The sequence below is a fragment of the Palaemon carinicauda genome, chromosome 35 (genome assembly GCF_036898095.1).
Source record: "Palaemon carinicauda isolate YSFRI2023 chromosome 35, ASM3689809v2, whole genome shotgun sequence".
In the NCBI taxonomy this organism is placed as follows: domain Eukaryota; kingdom Metazoa; phylum Arthropoda; class Malacostraca; order Decapoda; family Palaemonidae; genus Palaemon; species Palaemon carinicauda.
The window spans coordinates 38,511,787-38,534,805 of NC_090759.1; the positions used below are offsets into that span (position 1 = coordinate 38,511,787).

At 43.6% G+C, this 23,019-nt stretch overlaps 1 long non-coding RNA gene across 1 annotated transcript in view; it reads left to right on the top strand.

Moving 5' to 3' along the window:
- The window catches only part of LOC137627418 (uncharacterized), a 68,205-nt gene that overhangs the window by 25,945 nt on the left and 19,241 nt on the right, over window positions 1–23,019 (top strand). Inside the window, exons 3-4 of the long non-coding RNA XR_011041159.1 lie at window positions 16,443–16,548; window positions 17,470–17,604. This is a non-coding gene — a long non-coding RNA (uncharacterized lncRNA). The remainder of the gene's footprint in view (window positions 1–16,442; window positions 16,549–17,469; window positions 17,605–23,019) is intronic.

Sequence of the window (23,019 nt, forward strand, 5' to 3'; positions counted from 1 at the left end):
CGTTGTTTGAAGGACCTTCAGTTGACTCTGGATTTGACAAAAGAATTGGGACTCCTAGTGAGCGCAAAGAAGTCACTGCGGACTCCATCCCAGAAGATCCTTTATTTGGGGATGGAGATTCGGAGTCAGGATTTTCAGGCTTTTCCATCGCCTGCAAGAGTTCAATCAGCACTTCTAAGGCTGGAGGCCTTTATGGAGAAGAAAGTCACTTCAGTAAGAGAATGGATGAGTCTTCTGGGAACCCTCTCGTCTCTAGAGAAGTTTGTATCTCTGGGGAGACTGCACCTACTCCCCCTTCAATTTCACCTCAATGCTCATTGGAAGAGGGGAGACAGTCTCGACAAGGAGAGTATTCCCGTTACGAGTACGATCAGAGCACATCTTCGATGGTGGAACTACGCTCATAGACTCAGCGAGGGCCTCTCGTTGGAGCAGAGGAACCCAGACCTCGTGTTGGTTTCAGACGCCTCAAATTCGGGGTGGGGAGCAACATTGGGAAAAAGGGAAATCTCAGGGCGTTGGTCAAAGGAACAGAGGGCTCTTCATATCAATCAAAGGGAGCTCTTAGCAGTGCACTTAGCCCTCAAAGGATTCAAGGATCTGGTCCTAGACAAGGTGGTTCAAGTTAATGCGGACAGCACCACGGCCCTAGCGTACATAGCGAAGCAGGGGGGACCCACTCGAAGTGTCTGTACGAGTTAGCGAGATCTCTTCTCCTTTGGGCAAAGGAAAGGAGGATTCTTTTATTGACTTGATTCATTCAAGGAGTCAAGAATGTGAGTGCGGACAGGCTCAGCAGGAGGGATCAAGTTCTGTCTGCATTTGGACGTTTGCAAGAAGCTGTGGCGATTATGGGGTCGTCCCCTCATAGATCTGTTTGCAACCTCTAGAACAAAGAGACTGGGAACGTATTGCTCTCCAGTTCCGTATCTCGAGGCAGCTCACATAGACGCGTTCCTGTTAGATTAGACACACATGGATGTGTACGCGTTTCCACCCTTCAAGATCCTATACAAAATGGTGCAAAAGTTCGTATCTCACAAGGGGACCAGGATGACCCTAATTGCTCCTTTCTGGCCGTCAAGGGTCTGGTTCACGGAGGTACTGGAGTGGGTAGTGGACGTGCCGAGAAGCCTTCTGTTAAGAGCAGATCTTCTCAGACAGCCCCATTTGGCAAGAAATCACCAAAACCTCCGAGCTCTACGTCTGACTGCCTTCAGACTATCGAAAAACTCGCAAGATCTAGAGGTTTTTCGAAGGAGGCAGCCAAGGCTATTGCAAGAGCAAGGAGAGCCTCTACCATCTGTGTGCATCAGTCCAAAATGGGAGGTATTCAGAGAATGGTATAGGGCTAACTCGGTTTCTTCATCCAATACATCTATAACACAGATTGCCGATTTCTTTTTAGATCTTAGAAATAAGCGTAACTTCTCTGTCCCGACGATTAAAGGATACAGAAGTATGCTGGCAACTGTTTTCAGACATAGGAATCTGGATCTCTCCAACAATAAAGATTTACAAGACCTACTTAGGTCTTTTGAAACATCTAAGAGATGTCATCAGGTATCACCTGCTTGGAATTTGGATGTGGTACTTAGATTCCTTATGAGTGACAGGTTCGAACCACTGCACTCGGCCACTTTTAAAGATATGACTTTGAAGACCCTTTTGTTAGTGAGCTTGGCGACGGCTAAAAGAGTTGTTGAGCTCCATGCTTTCAGCAAGAACATTGTATTCAGAAACAGAAAGCGATATGTTCCTTGCTGCAGGGTTTTCTGGCCAAGAATGAACTCCCTTTTGGTCCATGGCCCAAGTCTTGAAATTACTAATCTCTATGACATAGTGGGCGATGAGATAGAAAAAGTACTGTCCTGTTAGAGCTTTAAGGATATATTTGGACAGAACAAAGAGCTTGAGAGGCAGCTCGGAGGCGCTCTGGTGTGCAGTCAAGAAGCCTTCGCAGCCTATGTTGAAGAAGGCTCTATCTTTTTTATAAGGCTTTTAATTAGAGAAGCTCATTCACAGTGTGATGAGGCAGATCTTAGACTGCTCAAGGTGAAGGCACATGAAGTAATAGCAGTGGCTACTTCAGTAGCTTTTAAACAAACTCGTTCTCTGCAAAGCATAATGGATGCGACTTTTTGGAGAAGTCTGTACAGTATTTGCATCCCATTACTTAAAACATGTTCAGACTCTTTATGAGGACTGCTACACTTTGAGTCCATTCGTTGCTGCGAATGCAGTAGTAGGTGAAGGATCTACCACTACGTTCCCCTAATTCCTAGTACCCTTTTCTTTCTCTTGGAACTTTGTTGTTTTATGGTTGTATGTGGAGATTAGTCGACAGTCTTCCGCAATCTGTTGATTTGGTCAGGTGGTCATGTTGTTCCTTGAGAGCGCCCGGAACAAGGGTATTAGTTGAGGTCCTGTCATGTTATAGGTTATGGCACCGTTTGACAGCTCCTAGAGATTATCAGATCCCTGGGTGGACTGCTGGATCTTCTAAGGATACCAGACAGAATGAGGCAGAGAACCATTGCAGTCTGCTTCCTTATCAGGTACGAACCTCTTATATTAGTTATGTGTAACTATTAAGTGAATTTCCAATCAAATTGCTGTCTCTTACCCGCCGCCAAGGGTGTCAATCAGCCATTCTTATATAACCAGCTGGTAAGTTTTGTTTAAAAATTATATTTCCATAAAATAAATTTTTAACATACTTACCTGCTGGTTATATAAGTTATAATCCCACCCTCCCCTCCAGAGAACAAGGGGCAAGGAAAATCTGAATAAGTTGGATTAGTTCTACCTGTATTCCACCAGGGCGCTAGTGTACACCTGGCATATCTGCGATAGCCGCGAGTTTTGAATTGTTCTGCCGGAGCGTCAGGGACTTTAGCCATTCTTATATAACCAGCGGGTAAGTATGTTCAAAAATTTATTTTATTATGAAAATATAATTTTTCTCCATACAGCATCCATTCCTCTTTCATACTATCTTTAAAAGATTTACAATATCTAGACCCTTCTAATGGCTGCAGTAAAGAGATCAAACCACAATAATCCTCATTAATGGCTATACCCAAAGAAATATTGTCGAATCTTTTGGTATTGTCCGTACCCAAGGACTCAATTTAAACCTAAGAACTGGTCTGTTTTCCATTAACTCCATCGTTGTCACTATTAAGACGAAAGTACTAGCTCCAGTTGTGTCTTTTCACTCTTTCTTTAGTGGCTATACTACATATTTTTATGATCATCAAGTGTCCGTTTTTGTATTTTCTACCTACACACACACTAATACACAGGCTTCCAAATTTGTATAAAAGAGTGGGATTAGTGTTAGCAATGTTCTATGGCAGGATTTATAAGAACTAACATCCCCAATGTTATGAGTAATCTCAGTAATAATTATTTGTTGCTCTGAGATGATGGATATTCTATGCGATTTTGGGTTATGACCCCTTAGATAAATGCTCAATCATGAAAATGGGCGTTCTTATAACGAGACTTTTTGCAAAGAGCAAGTAATTGTTCAAAGGCTGTTAGTTACTATAATGAGCTCATCGGCTGTTTTAGTATGGGAGTTTATCCATACGCACACGCCATCGTTTGCGTTCACATTACAATCAACATTGTGCAGAAAAAGGAATCTATTTCGTCATTTTTATACAGATATATGTTAACACTACCATATACAGTGATACCTCGGTACTCGACCATAATCCGTTCGAGATCCGTGCTCGACCTCCGATTTGTTCGAGTACCGAATTTTTTTTCCCCATAAGAAATAATGGTATATATTCTATTCCGTTCCCAAGCACTCGAACAGGCCCAAAATATTAATAAAACGTGTACCTAAACAACAATAATTATCTAAATGTGTATGAAATTGGTCAGAAAATCCTATAAAACAATTTTAAACCATTTACTGTACTAAAATAAAACAATTTTAAACCATTTTCTGTACTGTAGTGAACATACCTTTGAGCAGCGGTTCGATGGCATACAGGGATGGATGTGGAGAGGATGGAAGGGGGAGGTTACTGCTTGGAAGGAGAGTCCCCTTCCATGATGTGGCGGGGTAGTTCTCCTTCAGGAGTTGTTTCTCTCTCCAATGAAAGGGTGGGCAGATCTATTTCAGGGGTTTCTTCTCTTCTTTGTCTCTTCTTTGGAGGAGAAACAGGCTTTGATGTAGCAGCTTTCTTTTCTTTTGTGAAAAACTGGTCTATTGTTAATTGTTTCTTCCTCCTCTGCAGTATTCTTCGAAAATGATACATGACACTATCATTAAACATATGCACTGCCCGGTTTGCTACTGCAATTTCTGGGTGGTATTTTTCAGCAAAAGCCTGCACATCTGCCCACTTGGAACAAATTTCATTGATGAGAGAACTTGGAACATCCTCCCTTACCTCATCCTCTTCTGAAGATTCCTGCTCCACAATCAGATCCTGCTGCTGTTGTTGTTGCAGGTGCAACAATTCCTCCACAGTCAACTCGGTAGAATGGCTTTCTACAAGCTCATCAATATCATCCTTGTCGACCTCAAGCCCCAAACTCCTGCCCATGACAACAATTTCCTCAACGACATCAGTGTCATCAGAAATTACAGGGGTAGCAGTGCTTGGACCCGCCTCTGGTTGGAAACCTTCAAACTCCCTCTCTGTGACACATGATGGCCACAGCTTACGCCAGGCAGAGTTCAATGTCCTATAGGTCACACCTCGCCAAGCTTGGTCAATCATGTTAACAGAGTTGAGGATGCTGAAGTGTTCCTTCCAGAATTCCTTTAGGGTCAACTTCGTGTCACTGGTCACTTCAAAACACTTTCTGAAAAGGGCCTTGGTATAGAGTTTTTTGAAGTTTGAAATGACCTGTTGGTCCATGGGCTGGAGTATGGGAGTAGTATTGGGGGGCAAGAATTTGATTTTGATAAAGCTGTATTCTTCTTTCAAGTCATCCTCGAGACCTGGAGGATGTGCAGGAGCATTGTCCATAACCAGAAGACATTTCATTGGCAAGCTCTTTTCAATGAGGTAAGCCTTAACCTGGGGGGCAAACACTTCGTTTATCCACTCAGTAAAGAATTGTCTTGTGACCCAAGATTTAGTGTTCGAGCGCCACATAACTGGTAGTGCACTTTTACAAATATTATTTCGTTTGAACACCCGGGGGTTGTCCGAGTGGTACACTAACAAGGGTTTGATCTTGCAATCGCCACTTGCATTTGCACACAGCAACAATGTTAGCCTATCTTTCATTGGCTTGTGACCTGGCATCTTCGTCTCGTCCTTGGTAATGTACGTATTGGCTGGCATTTTCTTCCAAAATAACCCAGTCTCATCACAATTAAAGACTTGTTGTGCGATCAAATTTTGTTCATTTATGTACCGATCGAATTCCCCCACGTATTTATCGGCTGCAATTTGATCCGAACTAGCTGCCTCCCCATGCCTAGTAACACGATGAATACCTGTTCTATTACGAAACTTTTCAAACCAACCCCTGCTCGCTTTAAATGTAAATGAATCACTTTCACTGGTACTCGGACTTTTCTTCACTAATTCTTCATAGATATGCAACGCTTTTTCACAAATGAACGCTTCACTAACACTTTCCCCGGCCAACTGTTTTTCTTTAATAAATATTAAAAGCAACTTTTCCATCTCCTCAATCACTTGTGGCCTTTGCTTAGTTACCGCCGTAACTCCCGTTGCAACATTCGCCTTCTTAATCATTTCTTTATGCTTTAAAAACGTAGAAATGGTCGACTTCGCCATTCCGTATTCTACCGCTAAATCGGACACTCGTACACCATTCTCATATTTCGCTATAATTTCCTTCTTCAACTCGATCGTTGTTCGCACTGTTTTCCTCTTCTCCTTCCCCTTAACACTCATTACTTTCTTGGGACTCATTATGAAAGCTAAAAAAGCAATTAAAAGCACTGAAAATCACTAAATCACAACGAATGCTGATCGCGCGTTGTCTGAGTGACGCTCTCGAGAGAACTGATGCTTCCCGAACAAGCGAGAGTGGCCGAGATGGCGCGATCATCACAAAGCCCATGCGGTCGTCACGTGTTCGGCTGGTCGAGTGCCGAATTTTTGGTCGAGCACCGCAGCAAAAATTTCTCGAAAATTTTGGTCGAACTCCGAATTGTTCGAGTATAGAGTCGTTCGACTACCGAGGTATCACTGTATATTATTTCATATGGTAAGTAGAACATTTGTAATAACATGCCGATAGTTTTTAGCCTATGTTCAGTATATTATATGGCAACTTTTACACTACTGCGTAGGCAAGTTTTGTATTTCAATTCTTATACTATTGCTAAAGCTAGCTGATAACTTGGGTGTGTTGCATGTTTTGAATATTAACTTGTACCTCAGATATTAGCTAAAATCATAAAAATTTACTCAGATTTTGGTGGTCGACTTATCTAGGGGTCGCCTCATACTGTATACCGAGATATATGGTGCATAGTTTATTTGCTATTCCCTTATTTTCTTTCCTCATTGGGCTATCTTTCTTGTTGGAGCCATTATCATCATCATCTCCTACGCATATTGACGCAAAGGGCGTCGGTTAGATTTCACTATCGACTTATACCTCGGATATTAGCTAAAATCATAAAAATTTACTCAGATTTTGGTGGTCGACTTATCTAGGGGTCGCCTCATACTGTATACCGAGATATATGGTGCATAGTTTATTTGCTTATTCCCTTATTTTCTTTCCTCATTGGGCTATCTTTCTTGTTGGAGCCATTATCATCATCATCTCCTACGCATATTGACGCAAAGGGCCTCGGTCAGATTTCACCAATTGTTTCATTGACTGGCTAAATCCATAGAGGATTCATTGGCTAGATTTATCAAAGGATAGCCACTTCCTTGTGGTTGTAGCATTCTGTTTTTCCAACCAGTGTTGTAGTTTGGCTTGTAAAATTAGCTTACGTGTAAAGTACAGCACTTCATTGTTATTGTGCGATAAAAACCAACTTAAGGTTGGAAGTGGAATTTGTATTTTGTATGTACTGTAATACTTAAGGAAAACTATGTAAAAGTTGAAACTTTTATTTTGAACTGATGTAAAGGGCTAATACTGTACAGTACTTCATTTATGATCCTGTAAGATGTTATTGCTCTAATCTTGCACGGTACCTTTCTTTTGTCTTCCTGTCAGCCCTCTTTTAACTTGTCAATTCTGTGTAGCCTCCCTAGTTGTAGTTTATGATACAGTGTGTACGTGTCATTTTTTCCAAGGATGTTTTTCAATGATGTCTGATCGTATTTGCCTCGCCTTTACACTGACAATGGTCTCTGAAACATATAGTCTGCCAAATTTTTCACTTATCCAAATCAATAGCAGTTTCTCAACTTCGTTGATGGTCTTCCTTGTTTGGGTAGAAATTATATTCCATTTGCCACATTAGTTTCTCTATTTTTAGAATTTAGGCAGACAGCCAATATTGGTATACCGTACTCCCAGAAAGTGTCAATCATGCTGAGAACCCTTTCTGCATTTTCAGTTATCTCCTTTCTTAATGCTGCAGTAGTTTTCAAAACAGTGCTACTACTAAACTTAGGAGTCACTGTTTATGCCTGAACTGGGCGAGAGAAGTGCATAATCTTAGTCACCTTTATTTTATACAGGTACACCCTTTCTCCATGAAGGGAAGACCAAAAAGATGCTAGAATTCCTGTAACCATTTTTCCTCGTTAGTAGGGTGCATTGGCAACAGATAGCGTTGATCAATTCGGTCTTGTGTTTACATCGGGAATCTAGAAACGAAAAAAAAGTGCTTAGTAGGAATTACGTTTGTCACTACTGAACTGTTGAGTAATGATAAAATACAAAAATGGTGAAAGGAAGTGCATATTTTGTAGAAAAGCAATACCTACAGTAGTGTGTTGAATTGAAAGAGAATTAGTTGATTGGTATATCTCTTCAGAGGATTTTAGTTAGGTGCATTGTCAATAGATGTCTGTCTCTTCATGGCTTAATGTGTTGATCCCTTCAGGTTCTTTCGAGTTGAGCCTCCAAGTATCTGTTAGATCTCTGGTACGAAAAGTATGAAAATTCTGTTTCTGGGGGGCCTGTGACGGCCGGTGAGAAAGGTCCTTCCTTATACCTTTCCTAATATAAATCTTCCAAATATACTAGAGAAAGATAAAAGCATGGAATGCAGAGGTTACAACCCTCGCGCGAACACCTTGTAGGTGTCGTGTATTAAACAAAGGCGTGTGTAAACCACTATTCACAGGTTGTCTTCCATTTAGATAATCCCTTCATCAATGGGGAGGGCCGTGACAGGCCCTAGATAACATGGTTGAACTCCCCAACGACACCTACCACGCGCGCCCTCTAGGACATCCTTCTTTAATTGGACTTCAAGCAAGCATAGTTTTTTTGGGCACAGTGTTTTTTCGAAGAATTTCTCGTTATTTCAACATGACTGACGTTGTTACTTCACCCTTACCAATGTTAAGTACCATAGTTTGTTTTGACAGCTTTTGGCAGTACCGGGCATTTGTTCTATTTCCATTATGGTGGTTTTTAGTTTTGGAAGCGATTGTCCTGCCGAGATATCGGCAGCCATTTTGGGTATGTTCGCTTCGGTAAATTTTCTAGTTAATTTTGCCCATCTGGTACTCTGTCAGATAGGTTATATCACTTACGTTTTATGGCCTTTTATGTTATCATTAATTATTATTAATTTTTACTATGGTATTTATTTGCTTGCAAGTCCAATTTGGACCTACGAAGAATAGCGATTTAAGATAGCGTTTTAAAGCATAGTAACGATTTAAAGCTTAGCGATTTAGTCTGTTAATTTGTACCCTCCTGGAGGGTTCGTTTTAGACTATATCCTTGTTTTTTTGTTACGTTGTCGTTATTCTTCGTTATTACTATTACTAAGAAAAGCAATCAATTTTATTAATTTTCTTATTTATTGTGTGATGTTAATTTTTAATATGTAACCTTGAGAGCGAAAGCATAGAGTGCTCGTTTCCTGTTCTACAGGTATGAGTTATCCTTTCTCTCGTTTTCTTTGAGTAAGAGAGGTGAATTTCCCGTTCTCCGTTTTTATACGATCACGGGTTATTCAGGCCTCTTCTCAGTATCAGAATTGATGATAGTACGTTTAATATTATAAACGATTTATTGATGTGGTTACTGTTAATATAGCTAACACTATTAATAGGTACGTTAGTGTATGAGTCATTAATTGGGGTCGTTTTATACCGACACCCTTAGCTCCGCCTTGAGTTATGCTTGGCTCCGCCTGAGTTATGCTCCGCTATAATGGATACTCATTGGGTGAGAACTAGTTATCGTTCCGGAGCAGATTTTTGGAGTGCAACGGTGAAATCCGGCACTCGGACTCCGGCTGAAGCCTTTTACACACGAACCTTTGTCATGTTTGATCACAATTACACAGTTAAGGCCCCCGTTTTCATCGTATCTCCGGCTTCACTGGAGATAACTCATTCATTGAGGATAATGTTATCGTACCGGAGACGGTCACGATATCACGATGACGGGCCTTTGCTACCGGACCTCCGGTAAAAACAGAGATCAAGCAGGAGTCCAGAACCGGAGTTAACAGTGTGATATCGATGAAGTTTAGAGATTCATGCTATGTGGTTACTGGTTTTCTATTATAATTTCTTATTTTATTAAGGTGTTAGCTACTACCATACTCACACATTAATTAAGATTTAAGTGTTTCTGATTCATAAGTCAATGACAAGAATCTCAAGGAACATCCAGACTTATGTCTTCTTTCTTTTTACAGAAAGTCCGCTGCACTGCCAGGGGCTGCTCCGCTGCCTTTACTGATCCCATGGGCCATGATCTATGCCGGGCCCATGCCCATTGCGCCATATCCTTCTCTCGGGAACCGGGACAAGCCCCCTATACGATATGGTTTCCGGAGGCATGCATGCTCTGCTATGGGCTGTCAGCCCTACTCCTGAGCGAGGAGGTAAGTTGGTTCTAGTGTCCCTGTTAATATTCTTTGCGAAGAATTAATTGCTCTTTGTATATTGACTTCAGTTTTGACTTCATCATTAATTCCCTCTCCTCTTTCAGGCTGATGATGAATCTCTCAGGGAGGCGAGAGCTACTCTCCGGCCTTGGGTGTCAGGGTTTGGGAGGAATGCGCCTGCTGGCGCACCCTATCTTCTTGATGGAGACATGGCTTCTCGCCTATTCCCAGGCTCTACTACTGCAGCAGTTCCACCGGAGACAGCGGCCCCATTAATTGAAGTGATTAGAGAAACCATTCTAACTGAGGAAGAGGTTTTAGTGACGGAGGCCGAGCCCTACCTAGGTCTGGACGAGGAACCCATGGATGAGCAGGTAGGTGGTGTTGAGTTGGTGGACCCCCTTTCACCCCACACTCCTTCCTCTTCTACTTCCTTTCACGGCTTTGATAAACCTACGGCTTCTCCTCTAGGTTCCTCCATTCCTATACGACCCAAGGTGAAGCCACTACGTACCTTTAAGCCTTCAGCTTTGCCATTATCAGTGTCACCGGTTCCGGGACCCTCAAAGGATCCTGATGTTCATATTGCTATACCTAAAACCGTGACTCCTAAGAAGTCAAAGTCTACTAAGTCCAGGGCTTCGTTAGAGGATCAAGCTCGGGAGCCCCCTTTATCCGCCGCCATGGTCAGGGATATTGTGAAAGAGCAGATACAACAATATCTTCAACAGTCTAGGGCAGACCGAGGAGCTATGACGGAGCTCAAAGATATGGTGGCAAGTCTCATCCGTTCTGGAACTCAGATGCCCCCTCCTTCAGCCCCGGACGCATCGAAGTTACCTCCCTTCGAGAAAAACAACCCTTGGAGGTTTGCCTTACATGCTCCATATATTGATGGTGCCATAACTCTAGAGGGCATAGGCACCCGTCCTCTAGAGGACTTAGAATTTTACCCTCCGGGACTAGAATTCCCATTCAACGGCTTCGTCCGATTGAAAGAACATGCCTTGGTTAGGTTAGACAAGGTACCGAAGGAAACGGTAATATTCCCTAAAGAGCAGGCCCAATCTTTCTGGGCCAGGACGTTGTCAGACTGGGGTTGCACTAATTCCAAGCTCACCCCACACAAAGGAGCCTACACCATATTTACAGCTTCTCCAGGTATTACCTTGCCTATTACAGATAAAGTGGCAGCTCTTACTTTTCAGGCTATCAAAGAAGGTTCTGCCATGCCAGCTCTTAAAGAGACCGATCCCACCTCCATGCTCATTCCGAGTACCGTTACTATCTGGGATGATGCCCCCGCTACTTTCACAGTAGGGAAGTTAGACCCAGACTGTGCCTCTAATCTGTTCTCCGAGAAGCTTCCTAAATTACCAGTTATTCTTCTCAAGACTGAGTTTGAGGCACGGAATAGGTTGGCTAGGTCTCTCCACTCCATTACCTCCGTGGAGTCCCTAACCTCACTTTACCCGACCGAGACCATGTTCCGGGTATTCACAAAGAACCTGTCTCTGTCCTTCCAAATCGACTTACACGAGTTTTGTTCGGCTCGGGTTAGTTGCAGGAAGCACGTTCTTTCTGAGGCCACGATCAGGCATGAACCGAATAGGCTGATAGCTTCCCCCTGCTGGGGTAAGAACCTTTTTCCTCAGGAGGAGGTGAACAAGGTACTACAAGACGCTGCGAGAGCAAATCAAAATTTGCAAGTGAGGTGGGGCCTCACTGCCAAAAAGAGGGTTGAAGGGCAAAAACAAAACTTCTTCAGGAAGAAACAGAGGTTTGCCCCTTACAAGACGAGCCGAGGTCACTACCAACAATCGTCGATTGCCCACTCGTCTTCACAGTCTCCCACTGCTTCGTCTCCTCTACAGCCGAAACACCCTCAACAGGTGGTCTACCTCACTGCTCCCCCAGGTACCCAACCCAACCCCGTTTGGATGCCCTCACCCGCATACATCCCTAGCTACGGACCCTCAGGTCCCTTTCGTGGACACCAGAGAGGTAGCTACAGGGCTAGAGGACAGTTCCGTCAACGAGGCGGACCTAGGACAAGGGGTTCTCGAGGAGGGAAAGAACCTAGATTCACTCCCTCGCAATGATATAGTTCCGGTAGGGGGGAGACTTTACCACTTTCGAGACCGTTGGACCTTCAGTCCGTGGGCTCACAGCATAGTCTCCAAAGGCTTGGGGTGGAAATGGTCACAAGGTTCCCCTCCTCCACCAGTGACCTTCTTCCAGAGACCCACATCCATTCTGAGAGAGTACACCACCGAGTTACTACAGAAAAAAGCAATCAAACGGGTTCGATCGCTGAAGTTCCAAGGCCGCCTGTTCACAGTTCCGAAGAAAGGCTCGTCGGCATTGAGAGTGGTCCTGGACTTGTCAAAGCTAAATTCTTACATCCTCTGCGACAAGTTCCGGATGTTGACCATCTCTCAGGTACGTACCCTGCTTCCCCGTGGGGCCGTCACCACCTCTATCGATCTTACCGACGCCTATTATCACGTACCAATAGCTCGAAACTTCTCTCCTTACCTAGGTTTCCGTCTAGGCAGGAAAGCCTTTGCATTCAAAGTCATGCCCTTCGGCCTCAACATTGCACCCAGGATATTCACGAAACTGGGAGAGACGGTGCTAGAACAACTCAGGAACCAAGGGATTCAGATCGTTGCTTATCTGGACGATTGGCTTATTTGGGCTCGGTCAGCCCTGGAGTGCAACAGAGCTACGAAGAAAGTACTTCGTTTTCTCGCCAACCTGGGATTTCGGGTCAATCTCCAAAAATCCCGCCTACTTCCATCAGACCGCTTCGAATGGTTAGGCATACAGTGGGACCTTGCACGGCACAAGCTGGTTCTACCTCCCAAAAAGGTAAGAGAAATAGCTTCCAAGGTCAAGAATTTTCTAAAACACAGGCAGGTGTCCAGAAGAGCCTTAGAAAGAATCCTCGGCCTACTGCAATTCGCCTCGGTAACAGATCGCCTATTGAAAGCCAAACTCAAAGACATCAATCGAGTTTGGAGAAAGAGAGCCACAGTACCTTTAAGAGACAAGGTCTCGAAAATCCCCTCTGTCTTGAAAATGAGATTACAGCCATGGTCCGAATCGAAGAACCTTTCCAAATCGGTTCCTCTTCAATTCCCACCCCCACAAGTGACAATTCATACAGACGCGTCTCTGAGTGGATGGGGGGGTTACTACGAACGTCAGATGTTTCAGGGCTCTTGGTCACCCGCCATGAAACACTTCCACATCAATGTTCTCGAAGCCATGGCAGTGTTCTTGACCCTGAAGAGGCTCTCTCCTCCGAGGTCGACCCACATCAGAGTAGTGTCAGACAGCACAGCCGTAGTACACAGCCGTAGTACACTGCATCAACAGAGGAGGATCCAAGTCGCCCAACCTGAATCAGATCCTGGTCACTATCTTCACCTTGGCAGCAGAAAAGAACTGGTTCCTGTCAGCAACCCACCTAGCGGGAGTCCAGAATGTGATAGCGGACTCACTATCCAGGATGAAACCACTGGAATCAGAATGGTCTCTGGACATAATTTCATTCCAGTGGATACTCAGGCTGGTTCCGGGCCTTCAGGTAGATCTATTCGCAACTCAGATGAATCACAAACTTCCTTGTTATGTGACACCAAACATGGACCCTCAGGCTTATGCCATAGATGCATTAACCCTGGATTGGAACCATTGGAGGAAGATTTACCTATTTCCACCAGTGAATCTTCTAATGAAAGTATTGCACAAACTACGCTCCTTCCGGGGGACAGTGGCCTTAGTAGCACCTCACTGGCCAAAGAGCAGTTGGTTTCCTCTCCTCCTCGAGCTGAAACTCCGACCCTTCCGGATTCCATTCCCCAAACTAACCCAAGTAATTCAAACACAGACTGTGTCAGATTCCTCAAGGATAGCCAAAACCCTAACTTTGTGGACTTCATGAAGTTTGCAGCTCATAAAGACGCAAACATTGACCCGGAAAACGTTCTCTTCATCGAAGCGGACAAAAGGGACTCGACAATTCGTCAATATGATTCGGCTGTTAAGAAATTAGCAGGTTTCTTAAAGAATTCAGACCACACTCGTATGACTCCGAATTTAGCCATCTCGTTCTTTAGGTTCTTATTTGACAAGGGCTTGGCAGCTAGCACTATAACTACCATCAAGTCAGCTTTGAAGAAGATATTCCTGGTTGGGTTTAACATTAATCTAGCTGATTCCTATTTCTCATCTATTCCAAAAGCATGTGCTAGGCTTCGGCCGTTGGATCGGCCACAAAAAGTCTCTTGGTCTCTGAACAATGTCCTCAAACTCGCGTCGGACACTGACAACGAGTCCTGCTCTTATATCACTCTGCTTAGGAAGACGTTATTTCTATCAGCTATGGCCTCAGGTGCTAGAATCTCAGAACTAGCAGCGCTCTCACGTAACCCGGAAAACATAGATTTCCTCCCTACAGGCGAAGTACTGCTTACACCAGACAGAGCTTTCCTAGCAAAAAATGAGGACCCGCAAAATAGGTGGTCCCCTTGGAAGATCATCTCTCTTCCCCAGGATCCTTCGCTGTGTCCAGTCACTACTCTCAGGACCTTTTTAGCTAGATCTGCCACCCGCTCGTCTGGCCCCTTATTTATCAGGGAACAAGGTGGTACTTTGACCATTCAAGGTATCAGACAACAAATCCTCTACTTCATTAAACATGCTAACCCGGAATCATTTCCCCATGCTCATGATATACGGTCAATAGCTACCTCTATCAATTACTTCCAGAACATGGACTTTGATGACCTTAAAAAAATACACGGGTTGGAAATCTCCTATGGTTTTCAAACGCCACTATCTAAAGAACTTACAGGCCCTTAAATACCCTACGGTTGCAGCGGGGAGTCTTATCTCCCCCCATTAATCTCTGATTATTTCTTTATTCCATCTCTTCTCTCCTCCCTCCTGACCACCTCTCACACCACGTCGCCACTCTCCTGGGTGGTTCGTTAGCCCTAAGTTATTTTGCCATGTTTAATTGCTATGATTTAACTGTTATTGTAATTACCATTCCTGTAAAGTTTAGATATGCTTAGACATGTAAGGTTGATCCCTTTCACGACGGGACACTCAGGTGATCCCTGGTCCTCATATTATTTTAGCATTACATCCCCTATGCCTATGGCTAGTTTATGATTTATGTTTACTTACAGTATTATATTATTGCCTTACATGGTGTTTGTTTTCTCCTTTTTATGTTATTAATTTATTGGGCTTGGAAGGCATTCTCTGGTACATTCTCACCGGCCGTCACAGGCCCCCCAGAAAAGGGATTTTGACGAAGGAAAAATCTATTTCTGGGAAGAGGCCTGTGACGCCCGGTGAAACCCTTCCCGGTTATTTGATACGGACCCCACCCCTCTTTTTCCTTGCCAAGCCATATGTTCTTGCAGAAGGATGTCCTAGAGGGCGCGCGTGGTAGGTGTCGTTGGGGAGTTCAACCATGTTATCTAGGGCCTGTCACGGCCCTCCCCATTGATGAAGGGATTATCTAAATGGAAGACAACCTGTGAATAGTGGTTTACACACGCCTTTGTTTAATACACGACACCTACAAGGTGTTCGCGCGAGGGTTGTAACCTCTGCATTCCATGCTTTTATCTTTCTCTAGTATATTTGGAAGATTTATATTAGGAAAGGTATAAGGAAGGACCTTTCTCACCGGGCGTCACAGGCCTCTTCCCAGAAATAGATTTTTCCTTCGTCAAAATCCCTTTTGTTCGCTGAACTGTTCGTTATGGATGATTTGATATCAGAGTTATTACTGTAGTGGTTGTGTGGATTACTGAGTGGCGCCTCAGTCCCAACACTACCATGTGTCTTGGATAATACAAACCAATCTAATCTTGCTACTTAGCATCAGATATTCTGTTAAGTCTATTCTTAAGAACTATGGAAATCATTTTGGTATCGGAACTTTGTATTCTTGTTTAGCTTTACTGCTTTTGCCTAGAGGTTTGGTCCTTAACCCAAATGATTTATGTTCATTATTAGCTGTCAAAAAACATCAATATTGACAATTAGGATACAGTATCAAGATAGATTAGATAATATGGTTGAGTGAAGTTACATGCCTTTTGAATTTCAAGGGAGAGAGAGAAAGGTTTGCTACAAGTTTTCATGCACAATACAAGCTCATCACAAATTTAACATTCAAACAGATTCACTTGAAATATGTGACGTACATATTTGTACTCTATTTTGAGAATAACTCTGGGGATGTATGGAAAAAGCTTTGAAAGATGCAAACTTTTTTTAAATCTTCAAAAGCATAGGCATAGTGGGCCAGATTCTATGAATTAACCTTTCTGGTTTACAGCAGTTATATAAGATGAAATTGCCAACCCCTCACCATATATTTGTATTCCTGATTTTCTCATATATCTTTCAGGTGGAAATAAAAACCAAAGCTCCGTTGATATTGCAGCTCATATGCCATCACCCACATGGTTGTTCGCCCATACCTCAAGGGCATCCAGTACAGAGCTAAGATTCAGGTACAGTAGATACGTTTTATTTTGTTGTCCCTCCTATCCTTAGTTATACCCCATTTTACAACGGTTGGATGTTCGTTGTCCTTCCTATCTTTAGCTGTACCCTATTTGCAATGGAAAGAATTTTCACTGGGGTCTATTGTGGGGAAAGTTGACAATCTTTTACAATTTAGTTTGGAGTCTTATCAAAAGAAGTTGATGATTGAAATATATTTGAGATTATGTATAAAACTATAGCAGTTTATTAGATAAGCTGTTCACGCTTTCAATTTATTAAGTGATATGCATTTGTGAATCAAGGAATACTATGAGATACATATAGTATCTCCTAGAATATCTAATTGTTTGTTGAGAAGGGTTCACTGTTGCTAATATTTAAAGAAAACTTTTAAAAGACAACTTTATAGGTTTGAATGATAAGTACGCCCCCATTCTAATAAGTCTTGTTGAAAGCTAAAATTAATGCCAAATTGTCAAACTAACTATATAACATGATTTTTCTGTCTTATCATATCTTCTTTTAGTAATTTGGATAAATTACCATTTGATATTTTGTAGTTATTTATTCAATCAAAGATCATTTCAAAACTTTGGGTGAAAACAATTTTATATGAAACGGTCTCGTTGGTCATACGTTGTTTGTACTCTTCAATCTGTGTAACTTATTGGACGATATCCAGTAATTGTACACGTTGGTATGACTTGAATTCTATGCTAATATGTTGATGGTTTTTTTAGGGAAGAGAGGGGAGCTAAACTTTGTGGTCTATTTACTAATTTAAATTGTTCTTTCCACTTTATCATTCTGCTAATGAATGCAGTTTTTCTATTTAATATGAAAAGTCAAAACTAAACTCTGATAGTTAGGGAATCAAAGGTACAGTAGTAACAGTTTTTATAACTTTTTTTTTTTTTTTATTGCAGGTAATCCTTTAGTATTTTGCAAGGCATAACCCTCAAACAAACGATCCATCGCCTGAAAGTAGACGATGAGCTAGCTTCAATCAAGATTTAACATCAAGCGAGTCTTCTCAAGATTACCTGCCTTATATTATAATTGTACCATTACGTTCTTTGTTTTTTTTGCTAGTTGACCAACTTTTAATTTTAGAAATCTTTTAGTTTCTCTGATGTTCGTTTCCTAATCCACAGAAAAGGTCATATTATTAGTTTGAATTTGCACATGTTCAGAAAGGTCTGTGATAAAGAATTATTACAAATTTTAGTCTAAATTTAACACAATTAGAACCAACTGACTGTTTGTCATTTTTCATTTGCCATTTAGTTTACTCATAATCATGTAATTATATGCAAAAAAAATTGACACTAGCTACTACCTTTGGTTTTATGCCAAATATGTTTTGTATAGGTCAACTTAGTTGAAGTTACATTTCTAAAATTTGTCCAAACTAATGATTTATTTCTATGACCCTCTCCTGATGTTCAAATTACTTCTCTCAGGAAGTGGATTTATCTACATTTACCTCTAAAACTTAAAAAAAAAATTCCCATATTCTTTCTTTTCAATAGACTTGACGCCACTAGTAAAGTAACGAGACAGTGTAGCGGTTGGTGTCAATAAGAGAAGTTTAGTGCTAGCCACATAGTCCTTGTCTTTCAGTCGCCTTTGGCTGGACAACCCGTAGCTCTAGATTTTTCAGCTGTAGGATTATGTGGTGTTCATAGATGTCTTCTCGGTTTGAGAACCACTAGCTCCTGATTTCTCAGGTTTAGGTTTTTAGTGTGTTTACAGATTTCTTTCTCGTTGTTTGTTGATAACTGCTCCATAGATTTTTCAAGGGAATTGTTTCTGGACAATCATGATTCGCATTCTCTTTCCCTCGTGTTAAGGACAGTATTGTGATATAAATAACTGTTTTGACAAGTGTGAAGGCCTTACTGTTTCTCTTATGAAAAACTATGCTTCTATAGTTTAGAACCAAATTAAAAGTTCACAGGGCAAAGGGAAACTTGCGATTTTGGGTTATGACCCCTTAGATAAATGCTCAATCATGAAAATGGGCGTTCTTATAACGAGACTTTTTGCAAAGAGCAAGTAATTGTTCAAAGGCTGTTAGTTACTATAATGAGCTCATCGGCTGTTTTAGTATGGGAGTTTATCCATACGCACACGCCATCGTTTGCGTTCACATTACAATCAACATTGTGCAGAAAAAGGAATCTATTTTGTCATTTTTATACAGATATATGTTAACACTACCATATATATTATTTCATATGGTAAGTAGAACATTTGTAATAACATGCCGATAGTTTTTAGCCTATGTTCAGTATATTATATGGCAACTTTTACACTACTGCGTAGGCAAGTTTTGTATTTCAATTCTTATACTATTGCTAAAGCTAGCTGATAACTTGGGTGTATTGCATGTTTTGAATATTAACTTGTACCTCAGATATTAGCTAAAATCATAAAAATTTACTCAGATTTTGGTGGTCGACTTATCTAGGGGTCGCCTCATACTGTATACCGAGATATATGGTGCATAGTTTATTTGCTATTCCCTTATTTTCAATATTAATCTTACCCGATGATCATGTAGCTGTCAACTCCGTTGCCCGACAGAAATCTACGGTCGGGATACGCCAGCGATCGCTATCCAGGTGGGGGTGTACTCAACAGCGCCATCTGTGAGCAGGTACTCAAGTACTTCTTGTCAACAAGAACTCAATTTTTCCTCTGTCGGCCGCCGGCAAGACCTACTTGGATACGCTGTTGATTTTGGAGTCTTTGTTCACGATTTGGTGATGTATTTGCTCTAAAGTTATAGCCTTCGCTATTCATGAAGCTTTATCCTTAGCTTAGCAAGCTTTTGGAATTAATTTGATTTATTGGTTAACGAACTTTGCTTAATTTTGGAATTCCCCCTTGACTACTTCTAAATTCAAGATGTCTGACCAGTCCCAAGTTCCTAAATACAGGCAGTGTAGTGTTAGGACTTGTACTAGGCGTCTTCCTAAGGCCTCTATAGATCCTAACACCGTATGTTCCAATTGTAGGGGTAAATCCTGTCAATTGGAAGATCGATGTGGGGAATGTGCTGGGCTTTCGGAATTCGATTTTAACGAATTCCTTAGATATGCACGTAGGTTAGAGAAGGAGAGAGATAGGAGGAGTTCTTCTCGCTCTGTGGATTTTTCCTCTCCCCATGCCCCTCAACCTTTTCCTTCCCCTGTGGTGGTGACTCCCGAACCTGCTACGAGTGCTCAGCCTGCAATGGCTGATATGTTGCGTGCCATTCAGGCTCTCGGTGATAAGGTGGAGTCGTTGGTTAGTGACCGCAATCAGCTCTTGGCAGATGTCAGAGAGCTGAAAGCGAAGAGTGCAGTGGGAAGTGTTAGTGCTAGTGATGTGCATAGTGTCAGTGTCAGTGTTTCGCATGAGGGTACATCTGTGCGTGCCAGTCGTCCTCCCAGTCCGGGACCTCTTGCAAGCTCCCAAGCCCAGGGGAGAAGCAATGTCGAAGGACCAAAGGGTTCGGCAGGCCTTGATCGGCGCACGGATGTATCCTCAGTGGTTGCGGACGTATCTGTTAAGGATCGTCCCATCCACATACAGACGAATGAGCCCTTACATTCCTCGTCTGTGGAAGAAGTTTCCAGGAGGAAACGGTGGACCAAGGTCTCACGACCGCTCAAACGTAAGGTCCCTTCCGAGCTAGTCCAACGGCCCAGGTGTAGCCACTGGGTCAGTTCGGACTCGCCGCAGTCATCTGATGACTGCACACCTCCCAAGAGAGGTAGAGTGGTCCCTCAACAGGCTACTGCTCCGTCTGTTGTTGCTCCAACCACAGTAGACCCTAAGTGGTCCATGCTGCAGACTATGCAGTCTCAGCTTGCGGCATTCATGCAGGAGTATCATGCCGAGAAAGTTAACACCTCTCCTGTTAACCTACAACCCGCAGAGGTTGTGCGCTCAGCAGATACTGCGGCTGCCTGCTCCCACACTCCACCTGTGAGAGCTCCTCCACCGATGCGCAGTCCTCCCTGCCAGACGCATGTTCTTGCTGCACCATCTGCTAACATGCGTGAGCTGCCGCATCAGGAGTTGCCGGGTTCCAGCACTATGCGGCATTCTCCTCAGCCCATGCAGCATGCTCTGCATACCTTACAACATGCTCCGCATACCATGCAGCATGAGCCGCATACCTTACAGCATGCTCTGCATACCATACCGCATGCTCCTCAGCCCACCGCAGCCCCTCCCACACACCAGCCCTCTGCTTTTGTTGTTGCCAGCTCGCAGACCGACCAGCAGAGGCATGATGTTGGATCCGCAGGTACGCTGCACCCGTTCTGCCGGATTCAGCCGTTCAGCTTGCTGCTCTGCCTTTGCCACTCACAACTCAACTGTCGGATGATGATGTATCGGATGATGAAGCTGCACATCTGGATGAACCTCACTCTGATATTGAAGGGCACAAGTCTTCGCCACCCTCCTTAGACTTTCGCAAAGTCCTTGCCTTGTTCAGGGACTTGTATCCTGAGCATTTTGTGTCTGCAACCCCTCGTTCTCCTCCCTCCGAGTTTGCTCTGGGCATGCAGTCTGCTGCGCCTGCCTTCACCAAGCTTGTTCTCGCCAGATCATCTAGGAGAGCTTTGAGGGTTATGGAGGACTGGTTGCATTCCAAGAAGCAACTGGGAAGGACCTCTTTTGTCTTTCCTCCTCCCAAGCTTGCTTCTAAGTCGAGCGTCTGGTATACCACGGGAGAGGAACCCGGCTTGGGGGTTCCTGCCTCTGCCCAGGCCGACTTCTCAAGTCTGGTTGACTCTCCCCGCAGGTTGGCTATGAGACGTTCGAAGATCTGCTGGTCCTTTTCCGATTTAGATCATCTGTTGAAAGGAGTCTTTCGTGCCTTCGAGATATTCAACTTCCTCGATTGGTGTTTGGGAGCCTTAAGCAGGAAGACTTCCCCTTCAGATAAGGACTCGGCCATGCTGATCATGTCTAGCATGGACAAGGCAATTCGGGATGGGTCTGGTGAACTTGCGGCTTCATATGTATCAGGAGTCCTTAAGAAGAGAGAACATCTTTGCTCCTTCTTATCTGCTGGTATCACTCCTTGCCAGAAGTCAGAGTTGTTGTTTGCTCCTCTCTCCAAGTGTCTGTTTCCGGAGGAGTTGATTAAGGGGATGGCTGCCTCACTTATCCAGAAGGATACTCATGATCTGATGGCTTCTTCTGCACGTAAGGCTAAAACCTTACCTTCCGTGCCTAGACCCTTCCGCCCTGCAGCAGTTGACACACCTGCTTCTAGGTTCATCCCGCCCTTTCGTGGCAGAACCTCCAGCAGAGGAGGTACCCGTGCAGACAGTCACCGTGGCAAGTCCAAGAAGGGTTCCAAGTCCGCAAAAGGCAAGTTTTGACTGCCTTCCTCTCCAGACAGCAGTAGGAGCCAGACTCAAGACCTTCTGGCAAGCTTGGGAGAGCAGAGGTGCAGACGCTCAGTCAGTGAAGTGGCTAAGGGAGGGATACAGAATTCCGTTCTGCCGCAATCCCCCTCTAGCTACATCTCCCATCAACCTCTCTCCCAACTACAAGGAGAAGGACAAGAGGCTAGCGTTGCAACAAGAGGTGTCGCTCTTGCTACAAAAGGAAGCGGTGGTCATAGTCCGGGATCATCAATCCCCGGGCTTTTACAACCGTCTCTTCCTGGTAGCCAAGAAGACAGGAGGTTGGAGACCGGTGCTGGACGTCAGTGCTCTCAATGCTTTTGTCACCAAGCAGACGTTCACGATGGAGACGACGAAGTCGGTCCTAGCAGCGGTCAGGCAGGAGGACTGGATGGTCTCGTTAGACCTGAAAGACGCATACTTTCACGTCCCCATCCATCCAGACTCCCAACCTTTCCTAAGATTCGTCTTTGGAAAGGTTGTGTACCAGTTCCAAGCCCTGTGCTTTGGCCTAAGCACGGCACCTCTTGTGTTTACCAGACTGATGAGGAATATTGCGAAATTCCTTCACTTGGCAGACATCAGAGCCTCCCTCTATTTAGACGACTGGCTTTTAAGAGCTCCCACAAGTCGTCGCTGTCTGGAGAATCTCAGATGGACTATGGATCTGACCAAGGAACTGGGCCTCCTGGTCAATTTAGAGAAGTCCCAGCTCGTCCCATCCCAGACCATTGTCTACCTGGGTATGGAGATTCAGAGTCGAGCTTTTCGGGCTTTTCCGTCGGCCCCAAGGATCAACCAAGCCTTAGAATGCATCCAGAGCATGCTGAGAAGGAACCGATGCTCAGTCAGGCAGTGGATGAGTCTAACAGGGACACTTTCATCGCTGGCCCTGTTCATCGAGTTAGGGAGACTCCACCTCCGCCCCCTTCAGTATCATCTAGCTGCTCACTGGATAAAGGACATGACGCTAGAGACGGTCTCAGTTCCTGTTTCCGAAGAGATGAGGTCTACTCTAACGTGGTGGAAGAACAGCATTCTTCTCAAGGAAGGTCTACC